This window comes from Neophocaena asiaeorientalis, unplaced genomic scaffold, assembly GCF_003031525.2.
Source record: "Neophocaena asiaeorientalis asiaeorientalis breed wild unplaced genomic scaffold, Neophocaena_asiaeorientalis_V1.1 scaffold450, whole genome shotgun sequence".
NCBI lineage: Eukaryota > Metazoa > Chordata > Mammalia > Artiodactyla > Phocoenidae > Neophocaena > Neophocaena asiaeorientalis.
Genome location: NW_020175674.1, coordinates 973,410 through 999,381, shown reverse-complemented (window position 1 = coordinate 999,381; position 25,972 = coordinate 973,410). Strand labels below are relative to the sequence as shown.

Here is a 25,972-nt window from a genome sequence, read left to right as displayed (position 1 = left end):
TGGCTTACTGCAGAGGAGAGCACATTTTGCATACTGAGAGTGTCTTGGTTTTTACATAAAATATCAAGTTAAGTAAAGTAATAAATTTTCAGATGATAGACTTAATCAGAATGTTTAACCACATATATCAGGTGCATCCATGACCACTAAAAGAACGGCTAATATTTTGTTCCAATCAGAATTCAGCATATTATGCTGTCCCTGAGATTTAATAACAATGTTGTCCCCTGCGAAACCTCATTCTGTCCCTTGAAAATAATAATCCATTTTATTCCTAACAAAGTAGGAAAACATTCAGCAATTTTTGATGCATTAAGTTTCAGCAGAATTGACATTAATTTTCAAAATAAAGCACTTTTGTATTAAAGAATAATAATTCATTCCTCATTATATCCATAATGTTTTCATTTAGCCTTAAGTATGCATAAATACAATCTCCAATTTCTGCTTATTTTATCTAAATTATGTGTTTCTGGTAACAAATCTTGCTTATTCAAAAATGAAAATAAATTAGCATTAATTTTCATATCCTTGAATCCTGATATCTATCTATAAAGTCACTATAATAATCTATTTAATATGGTCTCTGCTCATTTGAAAGAATATAAACGTGTTTCTTCTGCAATGTTTGGTGTATCCGTGGGGAGGAAGGCGATCTCCGCGTCTTACTCTTCCGCCATCTTCAAGGTCCCCCTAGATTTTTTTTTTTAATTTTACTTTTTCACAAAGAAAACTGCATGGGGATGTCTGGAGGCCAGGGTTGTCTTTATAAGGAAATTGAACTTTAAGGAAAAACAGATTTGACCTCAAGCTACACATGCATAGATGGAACTTGGCAAACTTTCCCGTGGTCTAATGATTCTGGGAGTAAACAGGGTGCATGCATCCCCACCAAATGGCATCGTGCAGTCGGAATAGAATAGGACTCCTTCCTCTACAAGCCTCAATCTGAGTAAAACAACACATTTTCAGATTATAGACTTAATCAAAACACTTAACCACAGATGGCAGGCACATCTACGACCACTAACACAATTGCTAATATTTTGTTCTAAGAGCCTACACTGGGTTCGGTTTCTCTAAAGCACACTTATTTTAATCATTAGAATCAAATTTGATTGTTAGAATTTCAAAGCCACAATTCAGATTAGAGTTTACAAAGGCAGCTCTCTAATTATTCCAGCACAATAACCACTGATGTCTCGTGTTGGAAGTGACTTTACAGCTAAATTGAGAGTCTTAATATTAGGAGTGCTTTCTAAAATCAACTTATATAACATACATTCTTTGCTTTTGAATTTTTAAATGCTTATAGGATACACACTATACTAAAGGCCAAATTTACTTCTATTCATAAACTGTGTCTGTGGGGTTGCTTAAGCTAAATGTCTATGGCAGCATTTATCAAATTTATGTTTATTAAATGCCTGGCATTGTACTAAGTGCTCTCTATATGATCACACAAACATACCTAGAAGAGGAGTGCTATTGTTGCATATGAATGAAAGCAAACTTAACCTGCCCATGGTAACACAGCTAGTAAATTGCAGATTTGAGATTGAAAACCAAGCAGTCTGGCTCCAAAGCCCATGATCTTAACTGAAATAAATATTATAAATATTTATTGATGAATATCTAAGGAAATCATAGCTTTAAAGGATCCATCCCTATGTGTTCTGATTACCTTTCGCTACTGAGCCAAAATAGAAGGTAGAAATGAGAAGCTATTTTCCTCTACAAGTTCCCATTTGAAAGTAATAAAGGAAATGCTTTTCGGACGACTTCTGCTCTATCATTGCACATTATCAACTGGATCACATTTCCTATTACTTTGCAAATTATTTGGCATTTATTTGCCATATTTAGCTGCAATTGGTCATTAGTCTACTTTGCTGGGTAAGTTGAATTCTCTAAGTAGGGTTTTAAAAAGTACTAAAGAGGGCTCCCCTGGTGGTGCAGTGGTTGAGAGTCCGCCTGCCGATGCAGGGCGGGAGACGCGGGTTCGTGCCCCGGTCCGGGAAGATCCCACATGCCGCAGAGCGGCTGGGCCCGTGAGTCATGGCCGCTGAGCCTGCGTGTCTGGAGCCTGTTCTCCGCAACGGGAGAGGCCACGACAGTGAGAAACCTGCGTACAGAGGAAAAAAAATAAAAATAATTCTGCAGTATATTTCCTAAATTGGTGTCTGCCTGCACTAAATGCTGTGCTTCTGATTTGCTATAGGTTTCAGTGCAGGGTACCTATACCCTTCTCTTTAAATTCATTTTCTTATAAAATAGTTTATAGTTTTTGGAGTAAAAAGCATCTCCTTTTACTTGAGTAATTACTATTTTGGGCGGTTCATCATCCCTTCCTTTATCTCTACCTTTGCATTCATTTCTGCCATTTTCTGCTTAGCTCACCAATGTTTTAGTGAAAAATGGTGAAGAAACTGGTTTACTTTGTGTAATATTTTTGGCAAAAAAGCTGGTTTGCCAAGGGAAAATGAAAATCCAGTCAGGGGGCCAAAGCTTCACAAGCCTAAAACAGAGGCATCAATCTTCTTGCAAAAGCATCTATTGCTCCTAGCAATGGGTCCATTTTCTTTTCAGACACAGACTTCACTTTCTTTTCAGATGTAGCTTTAGTTTTGCTGTCATGTAACAAAAATGATGATTCTTGTTGTAATTTGTTTGAAGCAAATAGGGAAAGAGACTGTGTTTCAACCAACATTTTGTTAGTTCCATTTCGATCATTATTACTGCCACTGTTCCCATGTTTAACGTCTGCTAAATATTTCTTACAGTCTTTAAAGACAGGTGCCAGATCAGAGTGGGTTTGTGTCACATGCTTCACTATCCAATCATGAAGAAAAAGTTTAACACAGCCGACTTCTTGTTACTAGCATTCCATTGGTATGCTTTATCCCAGTAAAGACAGGAAAAAGGCCATTAGTTTTGGGATTTGGACTCTTTTTCTCACCTTTTGAAGTAATAGAATCAAAGACTACCTTGGTCCATGTCCCAGTCTTTGGACTATTGAGGGAAGGGGCACTAATTACTGCTCTTTCCATTTGACAGTCCTTGTGAAGGTTGAACTCCAGTGCCTTTACCAAATCCAGAAAACTGTCCTCCTCCAGAAAGTACAACCAAACCGTTGAAACATTTAAAAGCCCCTTCACTATCAGATTGAGATTTAACCTTCCTACACTTTGCTTTTTTTCATGACTCTATTCCTCAAGACTTCCTCACTGACCACAGAGGATGCTGCCACATCTTCTGCTTTGTCATCTTGATCCCAATTTCTGTTTATTCCTTCTCTGTGATTCTTTTGGCAGGTCCAAGGTCACAATAGAGGAGCTCGAGTCTGAGGTAGATGCTGGTCTCCTGGAAGAGCGCTTCGTTGCTCCCAGTGAATTTCTAGGGCTCATGCTATTCCGAAAACTTCATGGTTATTAAGCCCAGAGTCTCAAACACTGCTTTTCCCAGAGTGAAGAGGAGACCATCTCCCACTTCACTAAAGACCACTGTAGTAACAGTGCCAAGCTCTGGGCTGCCATCTTGTAACTACAAGGGCATTTTATATTTTTTAGTTACTAAATCTGGCAACCCTATACTGCGCAGTGAGATATTTCAGGGAAAGGATGAAAGACATAGTCAAGACTTAGCAGATCGACATTACTAGAAGGAGCTAAGAGGAGGGTCTTTTTTGTAGGGAGATATAACCAAGATCCCTGCATGCTGGTGGCACCCAGGGTTCGGTTCCCCTTGAAACCCCTAGATAAGGGAAAATCACCTGGAAAAAAAGGTATTTTTGTATACTGAACTACGTATCCTGAAAGCAACTATTTTGAAACAGTGTTCCTGGAAGTGGCAATATTAAGTGTTTTCCCCTGAACAGAAATAAACACTCTTGGGAAAGTTTAAGTTACATTTCAAAAAATATGAGTTTGTGACTGTAAATTTTAACCTGTGACAGTTGCCTCTTTGAGACGTGTTGCCAGTGCCAAGATATATTATCAGGGTTGCATATAGCAAGAGAATGGGAACAGGGGCACCCCTCACACAGCAAAGGATAGTGTCTTTGTTTCTGTGACAATGACCACTGCAGTTCCCTGGATACTAACCCACCTCTTCCCCAGAAGAGTCAGGGATAGCAAGACTTGTGTCCATAATTTCTTTATTTAAAAAAAAAAAAAGAATTATCTTATCAAAATAATATCCCTATTTTTAATGAGAAAAAGTAAATAGTCCTAAAATCTTATTTAAAAGAAAAAATAGCAATACCTTGCTTTACAGTTCCTCATCCAGACCCCCACTACCTAAAATTTAACTGAGACCTTTTCTTTGCCATTTGCTCCTATTCTGACTACAAGTTTCTACCTTTTCTGTTCTTCTACACTCATTCAAGTGGGGTTTGTGGAAGATCTTCAGATAAATATGTGTGTCTTCAATACGAAGTCTGGAAGTCTGATTTTCTTTATAATTCTTCACGGTGGCTAACACAGTGATCTATCCAAAAGGACAAATCAGTAAACAAAACTGAATGTTACTGAGCACATAGAAGGAAACAGCTGCTCTGGAAAACAGAAACTGGCAAATTCCCATTGGTAAGTCTGTTTTTAGTGATGACCAAATACCTGTGGTCTAGATCTCCTGCATATCAGTGTTCTTGTAGTTCTTCAACCATGTGTAAATAGTCTCCAAAATTATTGGGAGATCCACAAGAGCATCAGAGCACATGCATGAAATTGGTGGCCACTGCCAATTGTTCAATGCCATGTCTCTCTCTTTTACTAAGCAATAGAGTCACAAGGTCTTTCCTCTGTGTGCTCATGGAGAGAGCAATTTCTGTTGTCTTTTCCTCTTCTTGTGAAAACTTCTTATGAGGACACAATTCCTGTGGAATTAGGGCCACATTTAACCTCATTTAAATGACCTCATTTAATCGTAAATACCTCCATGTAAAGCCCTATCTCAAAATACAGTCAAATTGGGGGTTAAGGACTTCAACATATGAATGGGGATGGGCACAATTCAGTTCATAACAAACAAAAATCATCTAAATAAATATTCAGTGGTTACATGTTATGTATATTAAAAAGTATATTTAATGTTCAGGGGGAAAGTCTGGGAAAGTTGAAAGCAGGAGTTAAACAAAGACACAAGTTTTCAGTTTTCCCTCAATTTCACTTGAAAATAAAAGCATGACTTTAAATATGTCATTGCAAGGCAGGAGAACCAGCTCTATAAATCTGGATATTACATTTCCGTTAGTAAATACCTCTTCTAAAAGGAAGTATCCTTATCAGTTGCTATCTAGTTTATAGAAATTTACTAAAAATAGGTCAAACAATTATTTGAACCTGGAGATAATATAATCTCAGCACCCTCTCCCCACAGATTAATTGCAACTCTGAATGTACAAAACTTGAATAAAATGTTAACAGTAAACCTACTTCCCTTAGGAATTTATTATATTACTGGAAATTATGCAAATAGCTTTCCCCAAATTTTTTTTCAGAAAATATTTATTGACAAACCTCGTGGAATTATCTCAACTATTTCCATGGCTGTTAATTTCTCTTAAAGTCTGTGTCAGTTTATTACTGTACTTCCTATTTGTGCGGGTTGTCATACTGATGAAAAGAATAAAAATAGCTATTGCACTTATTTGTTTGTTTGTTTTGTTGTTGTTGTTGTTTTTGTCTGCAGCACGTGGGATCTTAGTTCCCTGACCAGGGATCAAACCTGCATCCTCTACAGTGGAAGCGCAGAGTCTTAACCACTAGACCACCAGGGAAGTCCTTTTCTGCACTTATCTGTAATGGTGGAAGTTTTGTTGCATGGAAAGGACCGGATTTATCATTAAGTTTCAGGATACTTTTAAACAGAATTCAGTCTAGAAATAATATGGGGGAAAAGTGTTTCTTTTGAAATTATGACAAAAAGCTCATAAAATAATTATATCATTATATTACATAAGTATGAAACATGTGACCATATGGAATCATTCATAAGCAGAGAAAGTGGGTCCAGAGGGTGGCTGAGGGATTTGAAGTGTGTACGGCAGGAACAGGGTCCAGTGGGGCCTGCTGCTGATTTGCTAAGCAGAGAAGGGATCAGTCTCCAGTAACAGACTCATGTTATTCAAATTGCCCAGGAGAGATCCAAGGAGAGGACTGGGGTTGGCTGCGTGAACACAGCCTGAAGGGGGCTAATGCACCACAGCTAGCCGGGAGGGAGTCCGGGAAAATGTCTGGAACTGCCTAAGAGGCAAGAGACCATTGTTTCAGGGTGCACGAGGAGAGGGGATTCAGAGCACTGCCTAAATGAGCTCCAGAGAAGGGCGCGAGCCGCAGCTATCAGTGCGGACCCCAGAGACGGGCATGAAACGCTAAGGCTGCTGCTGCAGCCACCAAGAAGCCTGTGTGCAAGCACAGGTCACTATCCACACCTCCCCTCCTGGGACCCTGTGCAGCCCGCCACTGACAGGGTCCCGTGATCCAGGGACAACATCCCTGGGAGAGAACGCATGGCACACCTCAGGCTGATGCAATGTCACACTGGTCTCTGCTGCCGCAGGCTGGCCCGACATTCCGTACCCCTCCCTCCCCCCGGCTGGAGTGAACCAGAGCCCCCTAATCAGCTGCTACCTTAACCGCCTCCTGTCTGAGCAAAGAACAGGTGCCCTCAGGCGACCTACATGCAGAGGCGGGGCCAAATCCAAAGCTGAACCCCAGCAGCTGTGCGAACAAAGAAGAGAAAGGGAAATCTCTCCATGTAGCTCCAGGAGCAGCAGATTAAATCCCCACAATCAACTTCATGTACACTGCATCTCTGGAATACCTGAACAGACGATGAATCATCCCAAAATTGATGCGGTGGACTTTGGAAGCAACTGTAGACTTGGGGTTTGCTTTCTGCATCTAATTTGTTTCTGGTTTTATGTTTATCTTAGTTTAGTATTTAGAGCTTATTATCATTGGTAGATTTGTTTATTGATTTGGTTGCTCTCTTCCCTTTTTGTTATTTTAGTGTATATATATATATTTTTTTCCTTTTTCTCCTTTTGTGTGTATGTGTATGCTCCTTTGTGTGATTTTGTCTGTATAGCTTTGCTTTTACCATTTGTTCTAGGGTTCTGTCTGTCCATTTTTTGTTTGTTTGTTTGTTTTAGTATAATTTTTAGCTCTTGTTATCACTGGTGGATTTGTTTTTTGGTTTGGTTGCTCTCTCTTTCTTTTTATTTTTTTATTTTTAATAATTCTTTTATCTTAATAACTTTATTTTATTTCATTTTTTTTCTTTCTTTTTTCCCCCTTTTCTTCTGAGCCGGGTGGCTGACAAAGTCTTGGTACTCCAGCAGGTGTCTGGCCTGAGCCTCTTAGGTGGGAGAGCCGAGTTCAGGAAATCGGACCATCAGAGACCTCCTGGCCCCACGTAATATCAAATGGCACAAGCTCACCCAGAGATCTCCATCGCACGCTAAGACCCAGCTCCACTCAACAACCAGCAAACTACAGTGCTGGACACCCTAGGCCAAAAAACTAGCAAGACAGGAACACAACCCCACCCATTAGCAGAGAGGCTGCCTAAAATCATAATAAGGTCACAGACACCAGAAAACATACCACTGGATGCAGTCCTGCCCACCAGAAAGACAAGATCCAGCCTCATCCACCAGAACACTGGCACCAGTCCCCTCCATCAGGAAGCCTACACAACCCACTGAACCAAACTTAGACACTGGGGGAAGACACCAAAAACAATGGGAACTACCAACCTGCAGCCTGCAGAAAGAAGACCCCAAACACAGTAAGTTAAGCAAAATGAGAAGATAGAGAAATACACAACAGATAAAGGAGCAAAGTAAAAACCCACCGGACCAAACAAATGAAGAGGAAATAGGCAGTCTACCTGAAAAAGAATTCAGAATAATCATAGTAAAGATGATCCAAAATCTTGGAAAGAGAATGAGAAAATGCAAGAAACATTGAACAAGGACCTAGAAGAACTAAAGAGCAAACGAACAATGATGAACAACACAATAAATGAAATTAAAAATTCTCTAGAAGTAATCAGTAGCAGAATAAATGATGCAGAAGAACGGATAAGTGACCTGGAAGATAAAAGAGTGGAAATAACTACTGCAGAGTGGAATAAAGAAAAAAGGATGAAAAGAATTGAAGAGTCCCAGAGACCTCTGGGACAACATTAAATGCACCAACATTCAAATTATAGGGGTCCCAGAAGAAGAAGAGAAAAAGAAAGGGACTGAGTAAATATTTGAAGAGCTTATAGTTGAAAACTTCCCTAATATGGGAAAGGAAATAGTCAATCAAGTCCAGGAAGCACAGAGTCCCATATAGGATAAGTCCAGTGAGAAACACGCCAAGACACATATTAATCAAACTATCAAAAGTTAAATACAAAGACAAAATATTAAAAGCAGCAAGGGAAAAACAACAAATAACATACAAGGGAATCCCCATAAGTTTAACAGCTGATCTTTCAGCAGAAACTCTGCAAGCCAGAAGGGAGTGACAGGACATAATTAAAGTGATGAAAGAGAAACACCTACAACCAAGATTACTCTACCCAGCAAGGAGCTCATTCAGAATCGATGGAGAAATTAAAACCTTTACAGAGAAGCAAAAGTTAAGAGAATTCAGCACCACCAAACCAGCTTTACAACAAATCCTAAAGAAACTTCTCTAGGCAGGAAACACAATAGAAGGAAAACACTTACAATAACAAACCCAAAATAATTTTTAATATGGTAATAGGAACACACATATTGATAACTACCTTAAATGTGAATGGATTAAATGCTCCCACCAAAAGACCTAGACTGGCTGAATGGATACAAAAACAAGACACATATATATGCTGTCTACAAGAGACCCACTTCAGACCTAGGGACACATACAGACTGAAAGTGAGGGGATGGAAAAGATATTCTATGCAAATGGAAATCAAAAGAAAGCTGGAGTAGCAATTCTCATATCAGACAAAGTGGACTTTAAAATAAAGACTATTGCAAGAGACAAAGAAGGACACTACATAATGATCAAGGGATCAATCCAAGAAGAAGATATAACAATTGTAAATATTTATGCACCAACATAAGAGAACCTCAATACATAAGGCAAATGCTAACAGCCATAAAAGGGGAAATCAACAGTAACACAATCATAGTAGGGGACTTTAACACCCCGCTTTCACCAGTGGACAGATCATCGAAACTGAAAATAAATAAGGAAACACAAGCTTTAAATGATACATTAAACACGATGGACTTAACTGATATTTATAGGACATTCCATCCAAAAACAACAGAATACACTTTCTTCTCAAGTGCTCATGGAACATTTTCCAGGATAGAGAATACTGGGCATATACCCTGAGAAAACCATAATTCAAAAAGAGACATGTACCACAATGTTCATTGCAGCACTATTTACAATAGCCAGGACATGGAAGCAACCTAAGTGTCCATTGACAGATGAATGGATAAAGAAGATTTGGCACATATATATAATGGACTATTACTCAGCCATAAAATGAAACAAAATTGAGTTATTTGTAGTGAGGTGGATGGAATGTCATACAGAGTGAAGTAAGTCAGAAAGAGAAAAACAAATATCGTATGCTAATACATATATATGGAATCTAAAATAAAGAAAATGGTTCTGAAGAACCTAGGGGCAGGACAGGCATAAAGATGCAGACGTAGAGAATGGACTTGAGGACTCGGGGAGGGGGAAGGGTAAGCTGGGATGAAGTGAGAGAGTGACATGGACTTATATACACTACCAAATGTAAAATAGATAGCTAGTGGGAAGCAGCCACATAGCACAGGGAGATCAGCTCGGTGCTTTGTGACCACCTAGAGGGGTGGGATAGGGAGGGTGGGAGGGAGACGCAAGAGGGAGGGGATATGGGAATATATATATATGTATAGCTGATGCATTTTGTTATACAGCAGAAGCTAACACACCATTATAAAGCAATTATACTCCAATACAGATGTTAAAAAAAAAAAAAAATGCCCAGGAGAGAGATCCAGTTTATTCACAGTTTTGCAAGAGTCTGAACCTCAGCGTGTGATTTTTAACATAAGGTAACGTTTTGATGAATATAGTAATTTGTGAAAGTTTGAACTATTTACTTTGAAAAATAAGAGACTGAACAGAAGCATGGTCTATGAATCATTTTTCACAGATTTCACAGAGCAGGAAGAAGCCGACATTTATTATCTTTGCCCTCAGGTATCCCAGTCTATGGATACTTCAGAGTTAGAGTTGATTGTCCACTGAGACACATGCAAACAGGCTGTTTATGATCAACTTCCATTCTGATTGGCCAGTGTTCTATTTTGATGCGCTACTGTCTGTGCCATAAAAGGTGCCTACATATTCTGAATATCTCCCTGATGATAATGTTATGGCAAGTATTCAGTTTAAATTTTCAAATTATATTATTCATTGATACATGTGTGTGTGCATACACTTGATTTCACTTTATAGTAAAATATAAAAATTCTGAATATCATTTGACAGATTTTACAACTCCAAAGTAGACAAAATAAGCCAATAGGAAGCCAACTGACCCTGTTCTTGGATGTTGTATGCCCTACAAAGAGCACCGTCTCTTCACGCTACTAAACAGCCCTGCCTAATCCGAGCAGCATCATTATATACAAAGCAGGGACTGCAATAATGAAGGAGAGACTTAACCCAAGTCTCAGTTCTGAGAACTTGCACACATCACCTCTGTAAGTGAAAGCCTCCTTACCTCTAAAATAGGATCAAACAGTATGACCTCATCTTTTCCAAAAGGCTGCTGTGAGAGGCAGGTGAGAAGGTAACACAAATGTGAGGTCTTATTTTTCATTTTGTTTCCACTGGCTTTTAAAATCCAATCCATGAAATTTTCTTACTTTTAGGGACAACGATGCTTAAACCAATTCTCTTTGGTTCACTTGGATTCACAGTTTACACTGAAGAGAAAGTACCTACAGCAGAATTCTTAAGAAGTTGGCTCTGATAACTGGCTCTTTCCTCATTTTTCTCCTGTTAAGCTGAACTTCTTGGACCATCTTCTACACTGAAGAAACCTAGCGTCATTATCCCACCTCCACGTGTTCAAGTCTCTTCCAAATACACTTTCCCCAGTGTATGACATGAAGTGACTGGAGGCATATCGCATTTTTATTTCATACAACAAAGCAAACATTGGATTTTTTAAACTGTCACATTGGCTACACATGGGAGGTAAACATAAAGTGAATTTTGTTATAGCCCCTCTGTCAGAGAATTATTTTTACACTTAATAAAAAGGGGAATTTTATGAGAGGTTTAAAATCTGTTGTACAGTGTGAGCTAGAAACACAAAGCCCACATAGTTAACTGCAAATGTGAGACATGGCTGAGCGTGGAAGGGTGAGTAGTGGGAACAAAGGGTAAGCGTTCTGTGTGGGAAGCAACCTCTTCTCCTGTATTTAACCTAAGTTGTAACTCTGTGATTTTTTAAATTTACAAACAGTTTGCCAATCTTATAAAGAACCCAAAGGCATACTCAGTCATGATAAAAATAGAAAATCATATCTGGCCACCTCCGTTGTAAAGTGGGCATGGTCGCCAAGAAAGGGGAATCCATGCCAGCACCTGTGGGTCAGGTGACTTCAGAGAGCCTGACCATATGGATGAGTAGCTCTTGTGTCTGCTAGACAACTGAGGAAGACAAAGTATTCAGGACTAGCATTATTTTTGCTTAAAGATTCCAAGAGGGAGAGATAGACTATACTGAAAATAATAGCATTCTAAAAGTCACAGGTGGTTTCAGAAATTCATGGCAGTCCCTCTACCCAGAGCCTTTATCAAAATGTCAAGGCCGTGAGGACTTGGGAAATTTGGTTGCTGGTTGAGCAGCTGTTTCCCAGAGACAATTCTATACCAAGAAAAGAGAAGTACATGTTTGAGGAGCGCTAGTCATCTCTGCCACAGCTAAACCTTTGGCTTTAAAACGTTTGGGTAAACAATTTGCATACAATTTTCAAACTGAGCTGTGTATGAAATCTTGAACATTATATTTCCTTGAGTGATTTTTATGATAAATCTAAAGCTGAGATTTCATTTTAAATGGATGAAGGGTAGATCCCAGCTTCCAATATAATCTTTGATTACATTGTTAATCAAAGTGAGATTATTAATTTAGGGAGTATTGCATTACGAACGGTTTTTGAGGAAGAGCTGTCTTTGTAAGCCAGCTGAGATTGCTTGGTCTTTGGTCTCGGCCACGTCCCAAGTTGCTGACTCTCCTTTTGTGGCTAATGAGTTCTTATGACAATCACCAATCTCACTTGTCCAATAATTTTCCTCTATTGAAAGACTTTCCTTTTGCTACCTAGTGAGCAAGATTACTACTGCCTAAGAAAACAAGACTCCCAGTAGATTAAAAATCATAAAATGTATACAAATTGGGGGGATTTGAGGTGGGGCAGAATCCAATGTTTTAGAATGGTATGACAGATTTTGCATGCTTGGTTTTAGTTACTATTACCACTAATAGCCCTATCATCAAACCACTTAAGCCTAAAAACATCATACAGTAAAATCACTCAGCTTTCACTTAAATGACAAATGGAAGAGTTTATATATATGCTAAAAACCCATAAGTGATAAGGAAAGAATAAGTCAAAGAAGGACATATACTCATTTTCCAATGTGTCCCTTTTTTGGCTAAATAGAATTCTAAACATGAAGATAATTTATATATGGATTAGGAAAATAAAGCTTGTAACTTACTCTCATGTTCGGTGAAGTTTTGAATTTTAAAAAGGGGATGAGATGTTAGTAATCCAGGTTACAGAGGCCAGAGGATGAACATCTGAATGAGAGCAGGGGCTGGCACTTCTATGTAAAGAAACACATATAGAATATCTCTTATATTCATGAGTCTATGATTATTACTGTTAAAAAAGAAAAAGACACAACATTTTGCTTACAATGTGAATTCAGCTTGTGTGTCCTACTCTGAATGCAGAGGCATAAGCTATCAAACAGCAATAGATTTGCTGAGCCAAAAAATGAGATTAAAAGTTATTTTAAAATATTTAACCTCAGTTCAGGATTTCAGATTATACTTTGGTAAAAATGATTATTTTAATAAGAACATTTTGCTTCTACTATCAATAAGTATTTTGTAATACATAGATATATATAAAGGTTAACTTTAAATTTATTGTATATTTTTAATTCAGTCTAGGAATATATTTTGGCATCCATAAAAATGTTTTGAATTCAAATTTAAATATTTTTATTGTCAGAAAGGTCAGTAAATTTACTGAATAAAAAAAGCCTACTATAACTTTATTAAACCTTCAGTGTTTGGTAAATTCCACATAAATCAGACTAAAAGCAGTGATTGCATTTCAGCATTCTACCTAATGACAGTATAAAATACACCACAGATCAAGATCTTTAGGTAAAGGATGTTTTCTGATGAGAAAAAAAGTGGAAATTCAAAAGGATAAGCAAATTAGCTTGAAAAATATTTTTACACACAATCATAATAAAACTTTAGAATAAGAATCAAGTTTTTTTTTAGAAAATACAGTTATGAAAATAAAATTTTCTTACATATTCCCTATGGATATTTTTAAATTATTTTAAATGTAAGAATTTGTGTCTGGTTAACAGCTTAGAAGTATATGTTTGTTTACAACTGTATAGTCATATTAAGCAGAAAATGGCAACTAAATATGAAGAGTCATAAAAAGAAAGCTATATTTTTCCATCAGCTTCTTTTAGTTTTTGGAGTTATTCTGGTGCATGGCCAAATGTCCTAAATCATTGCTGGGGTATTAGGTCCCCAGAGCTGCTATAACAAAATACCACAAACTGGGTGGATTTAACAGACATTTACAGCCACACAGACTGGAGGCTAGAAGTCCAAGATGAAGGTGTAGGCAGGGTTGGTTTCTTCTGAGGGCTGTGAGGGAAGGACCTATTCCATGCCTCTCTCCTTGGCTTGTAGATGGCCATTTTCATGTTCCTATGGCTTTTCCCCTGTATGTGAGTCCATCTCCAAATTTCTCTTTATAAGGAAAACAGTCATATTGGATTAGGGCCCATAATCACCTCATTTTAACTTGGTAAAAACCCTATCTCTAAATAAGGTCACATTCTGAGGTACTAGGGTTAGGACTTCAGCATATGAATGAGGGAGCACAATTCAGCCCATCACAACTGTAAATCTCAGTAATCATGTGTGCAGGTATCGGAGGATATATGATTGAGGAGGATATATGATTGAGGCATGATATATGATACATATATATATGTATCATCTTTCCAACTCTTGTGGAAGCAGAGGGTCTTTCCATCCAGGGGAGAGCACTGGCAGCCTTCTCAGTTTTCACTAGCACAAAGTAGTCACAACTCGTGCTTCGCTGGCTTCCCAAAGTAAACGTGTTGTTTGACAATAAGTGATATATGATGTCTGCAATCCAGAATGAGTGTTTTGTGAACATTCATTTAAGGATTCTAATGCTACTCTTGAATCAAATGAGTCATTAAAGGTCTACCTGAGAACTCTCCATACCAAATAAATACCTTAACATTTGTTACACTAACTCCTTGCAGGGGGTTGATCACAGACTTACAATGTAGTTTTAGCCCTTGGAGTTTATCAAGGTGAATGTTGGAAATAAACTTTTGAATTCTGATTCTACATTTACTGTAAAACTACTGTTGTCCATTTTTTTTGTTTGTTAATTAGGAACAGAATTGTCTTTCTCAATAGCCAGCCTGTTCTCCCTTCTCTGATTATGAAAATATGTAATTTAAAATACTATCTTTTTGGCCTTTGTGACTGTTATCAGAATTGATGCTGTCAGAGGAATTATGGAGCATAATTGTTTTTCTCCTCTTAGATGCATTATTATCTTTTAAAAATATTCCACATTTAATCTGCCTGTGTGTGTGTGTGTGTGTGTGTGTGTGTGTGTGCACATTTACCCATGTGTGTATGTCTCTTCTTTGGCAAGTTTTTCCTTAAAAATTTTGTAAATACATGAGGGGAAAGTGAGTCAATAACTTAAAATTTAATATCACAAGAAAAAACCAAACTACTTTCTTGTTTATTATACTGTCTATTAATCTACACGACCACCTGTGATGACACAGTTACTCTCAGTAACTAAGGAGAATTAAGCCAATTTTATCTGTCCGCAAGCAGAATGGTTCTTAGAGTCTATAAATGTCAGTTATTCCAACTGCATCACGTGATTAATATGCAAACACTGAATGGTTTAAGCAGATGTCACAACTGAAGTATTTCAGGAATCTTAGCTCCTGCTACTGAACCATTAAATATCACCTGTTACCTTAGTACCATATGATTCATCAAGGACTTAAATAAAATTAAGTCTCTAATAGTACTTTCAGTAGATTTAAAGTTGAGGTTACACTTCTCCAATGCCTGGACATTTGTGTTAATTTATAAATTACTCATAACTATAAGAGCATTCTATGTCAATTCTACAAACAAATTCAGAGGCAGCAAATTTAAATCGTATTTCTTCTTTAATATGTTATATAAAGTTAATTTTGTTTGCTTTGACCTGTGATATCACCAAAATCTGGTGAACAATTGAGACTAAACAACATCCTAGACATGTACATTTATAAGTTGGGTAACACTTGAACAAATTTTAATTTCTCTATCAAGATCTCCCATGTCAGATCATTACACGTTCACATCAGGGTTGTTTCATTATTGAGTTGTATATCCCATCTCAATAATTGATACATAACTCTTAGAGATATTAAATTGCCAATTGGATAATAACCATGGGATTCTTATTTCCCCACTTCTAAGCAACTCTTTGGTATCTAGGGTATTTTTTTTTATTATATAGCTGATAGGATCAATCAAAGTATTATTTTAATTCACAGATTTTCTAGATCAAGTGCCGCTTTCTATCTTGTCTGTAAGAGTTTTGTGTAACAGACGATTAATTCAGAGTCCTTGCTTACCTGAAAAGTTCCTTCATTTCACGAGAAAACCCCATTATCCAACAACTCCTCCCACTAATTGGTCTTAATACCCTTCTATCTTCTGGGCCTGTGTTTCGATAATTCAGCAACATTTTTTGCTCATGATGAGGAGTATGTTTTTATTTTTCATTATAATGTGGTTCCAGACCACTGCCTGTCTTGTCCTCAGAATCACCTGTTCACTTTCCAGGGGGCAGCCTATGAGTACTTAATCCAAGTAGAGGGATCAGATGGGATTGTGATGCCTAGAAATGAGGCAGACAAGTGTATGCAGGGAGGAGACACCCATACTTTCAACAAAATATATTAATGAATTCTTTGTGGATTCCACAACGTTCTTTTCTAAAAATAGATGTAATATTCTAAGTTTCAATAGAAAGTCTGAAAGTCTAAATTAGAGTGTGAAACTTTCCACTCTTCAAGTTATAGAATAACGTATTTTCCCAAACCATTCGTAACAGTTTGTACCAAAATGAAATGTGTTGCTTACATTGGAGCCTTCTAGAACAAAATGTCTATGCCAAATTGTAGAGGAAAAAGTAACCAAGATCCATGAACTAAATATCTGAATTTTTAGAAGTTAATATATCATCTTATCTGCAGTTCAGAAGTTTCAATTTGTCAAAATTGGAGGAAGCTTATTGGGTTGCTGAATAGCAATGCCACACCTTATTCCATACACACAATAGTTTCTTTATATGCATATATTATCATATTTTCATATACTAACTATAAATAATGTCATAAATTATGTATACCATTTTATATGTATACATTTCCATAGAACAAATACCTTTACACTTGTAATAAAAGGGATAAAATTATCCATGTTTATTTTTAAAGTATATTTCAGTATTTGTGGGACTTAATACTAGAGATTTTGTCTAAATAGATAGCTGGATGATAATTCAATGTTACTTTTCAACTACGGTTTTTAACTAAATTGCAAAGTTCATCTTCCCTATATCTATAGTAGCTATGAAAAACCTCTCATTTCTCTTCTCTTATTCCAGGAGAAACCTGGTACTAATGTGTTAAGAAAAAGAAGTAAACAACCTTAAGATATTATAAGCGGTAGTAACCAGAGAACATTGTCAGAGCTTTAGAAATTCAACTTCATAATCCCGTAACATACATTGTAGATATATTTGGTGATGAGACCATCTGCAGCTCTTGGTGCTAACAGGAAACGTCTTTACATGACAGATTTAGGGTATTTTTTAAAGTACTTTAATCTTATTTTATCCACCCAGAATGTCAGTCCTGCTCTCCAAAGAAATTTAACAGTTACCCTATGTAATGTTTGCATTAAAAGGTGCTAAAAAACAATCATAAGTAGATGTTGAATAGTTTCCAGGCAGCTAAACACAGAGTGTGAGGATGTACAGAAAATATTCAGTTGTTAATTTACCTCATGAATATTATTATTAAAATACAAATTTTTTATTCTTCAAGTAACATAAATTTATAGGATTGATAACATGCTACAGTAATTTGCAGTCAAGTTTCTGTTTGTCAAATAGCCTACATTTATAAAATTTTTAAACTTATTATCTGTTAGAAATTATACTAAGATGCCATCATGGGTCCTATACCATTTTATACATATAAGTTAGAATGGCCATCATGAGATGATATCTCAGTGTGGTTATATATAAGTTAGAGTGGCCATCATGAGATGATATCTCAGTGTGGTTTTGATTTGCAGTTCCCTAATGATTAGTGATTTTGAGTATTTTTTGTACCTGTTGGCTATCTGGATGTCTTCTTTGGAAAAATGTCTATTTAGATCTTCTGTCCTTTTTAAAATTAGATTGTTTTCTTGTTATTGTGCTTTGTGAATTCATTATATGTTTTGGATATTAACCCCTTATTAGATATATGATTTGCAACTATTATCTCCCATTTGGTAGGTTGCTTTTTCATTTTGTTAATGTTTTCCTTTGCTGTTCAGAAGCTTTTTAGTTTGACGCAGTCCTACTTATTTTTGCTTTTGTTGTTTTGCAAAAAATCGTAGCTAAGATTTATATCAAAAAGCCTACCACCTGTTTTCTTCCAGGAGTTTTATGTTTCAGGTCTTACATTCAAGTCTTTAATCCATTTTGAGTTGATTTTTGTGTATGGTGTAAGATAGTGATCCAGTTTCATTCTTTTACATGTGACTGCCTAGTTTGCCCAACACCATTCGTTGTACAGTTTTGACTTCTTTATCATAAATTAATTGACCATATATGTGTGGGTTTACTGCTGTCCTCTTTTTTTGGTTCCAATGATATATGTGTCTGTTTTATGCCAATACCATACTCCTTGGACTGCAATAGCTTTGTTGTATAGTTTGAAATCAGGAAGCATGATGCCTCCAACTTTGTCCTTCTTCCTCAAGATTGTTTTGGCTATTCAGGGTCTTTTGTGGTTCCATACATATTTTAGGATTATTTGTTCTATTTCTATGAAAAATGCCATTGGAATTTTGATAACAATTGTATTGAATCTGAAGATTATTTTGGGCAGTATGGACATTTTAACAATGTTAATTCTTCCAATCCATGAGCATGGGACATCTTTCCATTCATTTGTATCATCTTTAATTTCTTTCATCAATGTCATATAGTTTTCAGTGTACAGGTCCTTATTAGTGTATAGAAATGCAAAGAAAATTTAATATGTTGATTTTGGATCCTGCAACCTTACCAAATTCATGTATTAGTTCTAACAGTTTTTGGTGGATTCTTTAGGGTTTTCTATAATATAGTATCATGTTATCTGCAAATAGTGATCGTTTTACTACTTTTCTTATTTGGATGCTCTTCATTTCTTTTTCTTTCCTAATGTCTCTGAGTAGGACTTCCAGTACTACGTCAAATAAAAGTGGCAAGACTGGGTATCCTTGTCTTGTTTCTGATCTTAGAGGAAAATTATCAGGTTTTCACAATTGACTATGATGTTAGCTGTGGACTCCAATCAATTTCTTTTGCATAGAAATTAAACACTACTGATTTTACTAGATACCTACCATGGTTTTTTGAAGGGTGACTTGTTATGCTGTATAGTTTATGCCCAGCCAAAAAGCTTGAGTGACAACCAAAATCCGTATTGCTCCACTCACCAAACATTGCTCTTTGGCTTCAGTTCTTATCAACTCAGAAGGTGAGTCTTTTTTCTAGCTTGTCAATTCAGACTGTACCTTTTCTAAATAACTGTACGTGATGATGGGCTAGCCCCATCTTTGGGGTCATTTTATTTTCAGTTGAAACTATCCAAAGTTTCCTTTAAGGCTAGGAAGTGCATATAATATCAATCTGAGAGGTTTGTCATTTAAAAGCCTTCTGGTGGGGACTTCCCTGGTGGCACAGTGGTTAAGGATCCTGCCCACTAGCTAACTGTTTTGCATTTCATAGTGTATATATGTTGATGCAGCAGCATAGCACAGGGAGATCAGCTCGGTGCTTTGCGACAACCTAGGGGGGTGGGATAGGGAGGATGGGAGGGAGGCCCAAGAGGGAGGGGGTGTGGGGATATACATATGCATATGGCTGATTCACTTTGTTGTACAACAGAAGCTAACACATTATTGTGAAGCAATTATACCCCAGTAAAGACCTATTTAAAAAAAAAAAAAGAATCTGCCTATCAATGCAGGGGACACAATTTCAAGCCCTGGTCCGGGAAGATCCCATATGCCATGGAGCAGCTAAGCCATTGCACCACAACTACTGAGCCCACGTGCCACAACTACTGAAGCCCACGTGCACAAGCACTGGAGATTATACAGACAAGAAAAGATGGGGAATCTCTAAGTTGGAGCACATTTCCCCACTTCCACAGATCATCAGTGGGGGTGGGGCTGGAGGAGAGACCAAGAGCCAATGCATTACCAGTACTTTTCCTCTAACCTCACTTCTTAACTGTCAGGTGCTAGGTGTGGAGGTAAGAGTGGGTTGTGTGACATGGAAAAGAATATCCCCAAAGCCAACTCTGCAGTTTCAGAACAAAGGTAACTTTGGGGGAAAAAAATATACTTAAGAAGTCAGTACATTTTCTAAACTGTATTCTCACCAAAGTGTTGGCACACCCAGAAGCAAAAGTTGTGTCACAATTTGCCAACACAATAGTCTCAAGCAATTAAAGAAAAATCACGCAAACAAAGAAACAAAACAGAGAAAAACAAAAACTCAGATTGTAGCTGCAAATAACAAAGTCAAGGAAATTACAACTACGCTATTCTGGAACAAATAATAGGTGAAGAAATAACCATTTATTCCAAGATGTGTAGCTAGAAAAATATTGCAACCTGAAACTTTGTCAAAAAGACTTCAGGTATATATTACAAAAGGTATAGAGGATGTCAGAAATGAGAAACAATTTTAGGAAATTGAAATATATCACAAAGAATTAAATAACATGTGTCTGTACTTTCAAGAAATGTTGAGAACAGTAACTCTATGAAACATGCTGAAACATGAGTTAATAAGGCATTAGGGTGATATTTTATTTTTAAAATCAAATAGGCACAAAAAAACTACAGAGAAAACTAATACGAATGAAGGATTTATAATGTAATTAAAACCATTAATACACAGAAGACTCTAATGATGGTATGGAAAAGTAACTTCAGAAAAATTACACAAAATGAAGAAATGGACAAAGAGATAAAAATAATTATAGATAGATATGAAGACATATATTGGGGACCCAAAATACGGTGTTTTGTGAAAAATGACTAGGATAAATGGAGCAGGGAAAAAACCCTCACAGATATAATAGAGGGCTTCCACATAAATATGACAAGCTAGCCACATGTTTCTATCCTCCCTTACATAAATCTGCACTCAGAACACCTTACAGTAATGACAAGTGGTAATGAAAGTCCATACGGACAAAAGAATTTGAAAGGGGACACCAGTGAGATAAGATTCCAACCAGGTTTGGGAAGAAGGAAAGCCGATGAATTACAATGTTTTGGCCATGGAAAGCAATATCGAAGAGAGGTTCAGAACTGGGGCAAACCGTGAAGTTGGAAAGTGAGATCCTTGTTTCAGGCATCCCAAGACCACCCACAATTTTGAGGATTCACTAGAAGGAATCACAGGATTCAGCATATAGTTGTACTCACAGCGAATATTTATTACAGTGATACAAGAAGGATCAGTAGGAAAGACATAGGTGGAGCCTAGAGGAATCAATGCGAGGACTTCCTACACTCCATCCTCTGTCACACAGAGCACACATTCCTGCCATTGAGGAAAATGCAGCAACATGTGTGATGTTGCTGCCCAGGGAAACCTGTTTGAGACTAAAAGTTTAGGGTTTTTACTGGTGGCTGATCATGTAAGCACCTTTTGCCTAGCACCTACCAAAATCTACACTCCCAGCAGGAAAGCAGGTATTCACCATAAATCCCAGTGTTGTATAAACAGACGAGGCACAGCAACTAACCTTACCACTTAGGGACAAAGGGAACGTTTTGAAAAGCCAAGGTACCAGAAGCCAGCCAATGGCCAACCTTGCAAGCAGGCTCTTCTAAAGACAGGAGCTTCAGCCTGCTGTGCAATGTCTCCCCAGGCCCATCTCAACTTTTACAAAATGACTTCCTCTTCCTCCACTCCTTTGCCAGAGAAGAGAGATTTATTCTCTGGAGAAATTGAAACAGGCTGTTTTAAACTGGGGATGCAGACCTCATGTAGCACAAAAAATGAGGCACAGGATGAAAGGCAAGGAGAGTAGGTAAAAGTCTGTGCATTGAGCTATGGAGTTCTTGGGCCACCACTGCTAGAAGGTTGGAAGATTCTAGTCTAGAGAATGATTCCCCAAGAAAATTACCCTGTACTTCAGGTAAAGATTTTCCAATGAAAGAGTTTTAGAGATATTTAAATGCATTTCTCTCAATTAACTGACTAAGTTACTTTAGTAGACAACTGAGCTGGTTTGCTAAGGATCTCCTGTCTACAAACTGCTTCTTCCCCCATCATTATGTTTAGATGGAAATGCTTCTTTCAGTACAGTGTGACCTTGTCCCTTGGACCAATTTGATTTATGTTTTGTGCTCAACTCAAGTTGAATCCTTTTCTAGGATATTTTAATTCAGCCCTAGGGAGATATCTTGAGGTCATTCTCTTCCTGGTGTCTTAAAGGATGAAGTATAAAGATGGAAAGCCATTGGCAACCACATGTTCTGCCATGTGGAGAAGTGTGTTCTTCAATGGAAGAGAATAAAGTTCAACAACAGACAGGAATGGTGGCATCTGAGTACCTGGCATGGAATGTGCCTCACGCACAACTGCATCCTTGCCTTTCCCAGGGTTTGGTAGTCAACATTTTCCTGAATTCTATAAGCCAACCCATTTGCCTTTGTTCATACGCCATTTGGGGTTGGCTTTCAGTCGTTTGCCAAGAAGTGTTATTACTAAATACATTACGGTAATAAATCATTCCTGTTAGGTGAATTTTTAAGTTTATTTTTAAGTTTTATGCATTCTTCTGGAACCCAAATGACATTTTATCAATATTTCCTCTGATTCAATTATTTCATCTGTAAGATAAAATGTTGGACTCTGGTTTTTCAACCCTGGCTGGGCATTGAGAATCACCTGGAGGGTTTGTGTGTGTATGTGTTTAATGTCCAGACTCCACTCTGCATACTTTCCTTTTCTTCTTCAAATACTAAAATTTATTAGTCTATGATTCAACTTGAACATTTATGCAATACATTAGGCTAATCTGAGAGATATTTTTGGTGGTGAGAGGTTTAAGAAAAACTTAATTGACATTATATAATAGAATATAAATATAATCTAATTTATCAGTATTCCAAAAGAAGCTAGTCAGTTAAATGTCATATTTGCTGTGGTTGTTATCTTTTACTATAATAGCAGGAAAGGAACAAAAATATCTGAGGCAAGAGAAAAATTACATAGTACGTAAATAATACCAGTGCAGAATATTTTTTTTAAAGAAGTAGTATTTAAGGAAAATCTCACTGTACAAAGGGAAGAATCTCTTAAAGAAAATAATATTAAATCTGGTCATCTGCAAAGAATTCAAGAATTGCTTTCAAATGTCTATTTCATCATAGAAAACAGCTATAAAATAAAGATGAACAGCTCTTGTAGTGGAGCCTTGCAGATCTCCAGCCTCGTATAAATACCCTGCAAAGTCCCACACACCCGAGGTCGCAGCCTTTTTCCTCCTTCCCACAGAAAGAAGCAGAAGAAACACGTCTCTTTCTCATTTTCATTCAAGTCTTAATCATAATCCAAAGCTTTTATCTGCCATTAGTTTTTTCATTATTTTTCACTAACTGAGTCAACTAAATATTAAAGCATCTATTCTAGACAAAATACAAGGCCAACTCAAAGGAAAAAATAAAATTAAAATACAAATTCTATTATACTCTGAATTTGTGGGGATAAAGCAGGTCTGCATATAAAATATATGGGCACCACAAATATATAAATACCAGATGAGCTCTAAAGAGAATAAGATCAAACACGAGAGCCATTGTATAGTGAAGGGTGGAAGTCTAGATTTTGAATCCAGGCCATTTCCATTTTCCTGCTTTTGTGACTTTAATAGGTATTTAGTCTCAGCTTCCTTATCTTCAAAATGGGGATGATGAGATCCCCATTTTGAATTTTTGAAATTCAAAAAGTAGTTGTAAGAATTAAATTGATTAACATATGCACCATGACTATCATAGTACCTAGAATAGGGTAGTCATAAACCAAAAGAACTGTCTTAGTCAAGGCTCTTTTGAGGGCAAATTTCAGAGAAAAAAAAAACCTTAGGGCTTCCCTGGTGGCGCAGTTGTTAAGAGTCCGCCTGCCGATGCAGGGGACACGGGTTCGTGCCCCGGTCCAGGAAGATCCCACATGCCGCGGAGCGGCTGGGCCCGTGAGCCATGGCCGCTGAGCCTGCGCGTCTGGAGCCTGTGCTCCGCAACGGGAGAGGCCGCAGCAGTGAGAGGCCCGCGTACCGCAAAAAATAAATAAATAAATAAAAACCTTACTACCTTAAATGGGATTATCTCAAGGAAATCAAAAGAAGAAATTTCTTAGGGAGGAAGAAAGGACAAAAATCAACACCTAGCCTCTGGAAGTCTCAGTAGCCATTCTCCCAACTGTCTCTCTCCTCCTCTTTTCCTTTCTCCTCACACAGCCATAACACATACAAACCCACACTTTACAACCTGGAAAAATCTCCTAACCAACCGTCAGGCACCAGTTTAAATTTGATTTGTTCTACAAATTGTTCACAAATGCCCCAGAGGAGAATTAATTACTCTCCTTTCTGTATTCCCATAGACACTGTATTCTCATACATACATACATACATACATATGTAATACTCTGTGCAGGTCTGATCTCTTTGAAGGTGATCAGAGTGAAAACCTCAGAACACATGACTACAGAAACCACTCAGAACCAGTTTGATCTTTCCTAAAAATGGTTTCACCTAGCTGCCTCTTCCATTTCTTAAGTTCATAGCTCTTCCTTTTTGGCTTCTTGGATCAGGAATTCTGGAAGAGCATGGATGGGGTGTTCTGAGTCAGTCTCTCTCTGAGTTGGTCAAATGTTGGCTGCAGCTGGCGCAGGTGACTGGCTGGGATCTATTTTTCTAAATGCAGTCTAAGAGCTTCTCCGTAAGGTCTCTCCATGTGGGGTAGCTTGGGCTTCCCTGATGAATGGCTTCCCTGGGGCAACTGAGCGGCTTACAAGGCAGTTTAAGCCTCCAATACTATTGTTGCATAACAAACTACCCCAAAACTTAGTGACAACAAAAACTTATTAATTTATTCATGAACGATTTCAAATTTCATGAATCTGAAATGTGAGCAGGACTAAGCACAGTATCACCTAAAGTCATTCAACTGGGGACTAGATAGTTAACTCTCAAGATGACTTATTCACATGACTGACACACTGGTCTAGACTATTGGTGGATAACTCACCTATGAGTACGGAACGAAGCCCCATGTTGGCTTTTTCATAGGCTTCTTGGGCTTCCTCACAGTGTGGTGTCTGGACTCCAAGACCAAGTGTCCCACAAGAACAAGGGCATTTGTGGCATTTTAAAATCCAGCCTTAGAAACACATAATGTTAATAATGCCACATTCTATTAATTATAAGCAAGCCCCAAACATGCCAAAATTCAAAAGAAAGGAATTAGGTCCTACCTCTTGATGAGATCATGTTAAGGTTCTAAAAGAACATGTGGAATAGGAAATTTTGTTGAGGACATTTTTGGGAAACAATCTTCCACAGCATATCCCTAAGAATATGGAAAATCTTATCTGAAAGCTTTGGGGCTGTGTGTGTTTAAAAATTCATAATTTTATACCTTTTAGAAAGGTAACATGGTATCTGAATGCTTCCTATATAAAATCCCCAGCGCTAGGGAAGCAAATGTAATCAAGAATAGTAATATTTTCCCACCGCAACAGTCATTCTAAGTAAAGTAAATAAACCTTGGAATGGCATTATGTCAGCTCAGATACTGTTTTGCCACCAAATATTTGCCACATATTTACAAAAAAAAAAAACAAACTTATTTTCAGAGCTTTTTGGGGTTTTGGATTTGTAAATAAATGATTATACAACAAAAGTTATAATTTTTAAGAAAAGATTAATGTCTTAGTGATACCTTATGGATACATATCTTTAAACACTGTATTTCGTTTTTTTAATTATTTATTTTTTTAAGTCATACATCCTTCAAATAGTACTAGTTTGCAATTTTTATATCTTGCTGTGATACATGGAAAGCAGAATATTAATTTAACATCTCAAGATTTGGGGGAAAAAAGTTTCCAAAATCATGTTGACAACATCCAGCCATGAAAACTGTCTTCTATCCAGAAGTAATAAAGAATATGAAGAAAAAACAATGGTGTTAGAGAAAGGTGGGGCTTTTCAACCACTAGTTGAATGTT

The 25,972-nt window shown here is 37.3% G+C and overlaps 1 pseudogene; it reads right to left on the bottom strand.

The window, feature by feature from the left end:
• Nucleotides 1–806: 806 nt before the first annotated feature.
• The window catches only part of LOC112390816 (nuclear pore complex protein Nup50-like), a 52,062-nt pseudogene continuing 26,896 nt past the window's right edge, over nucleotides 807–25,972 (bottom strand).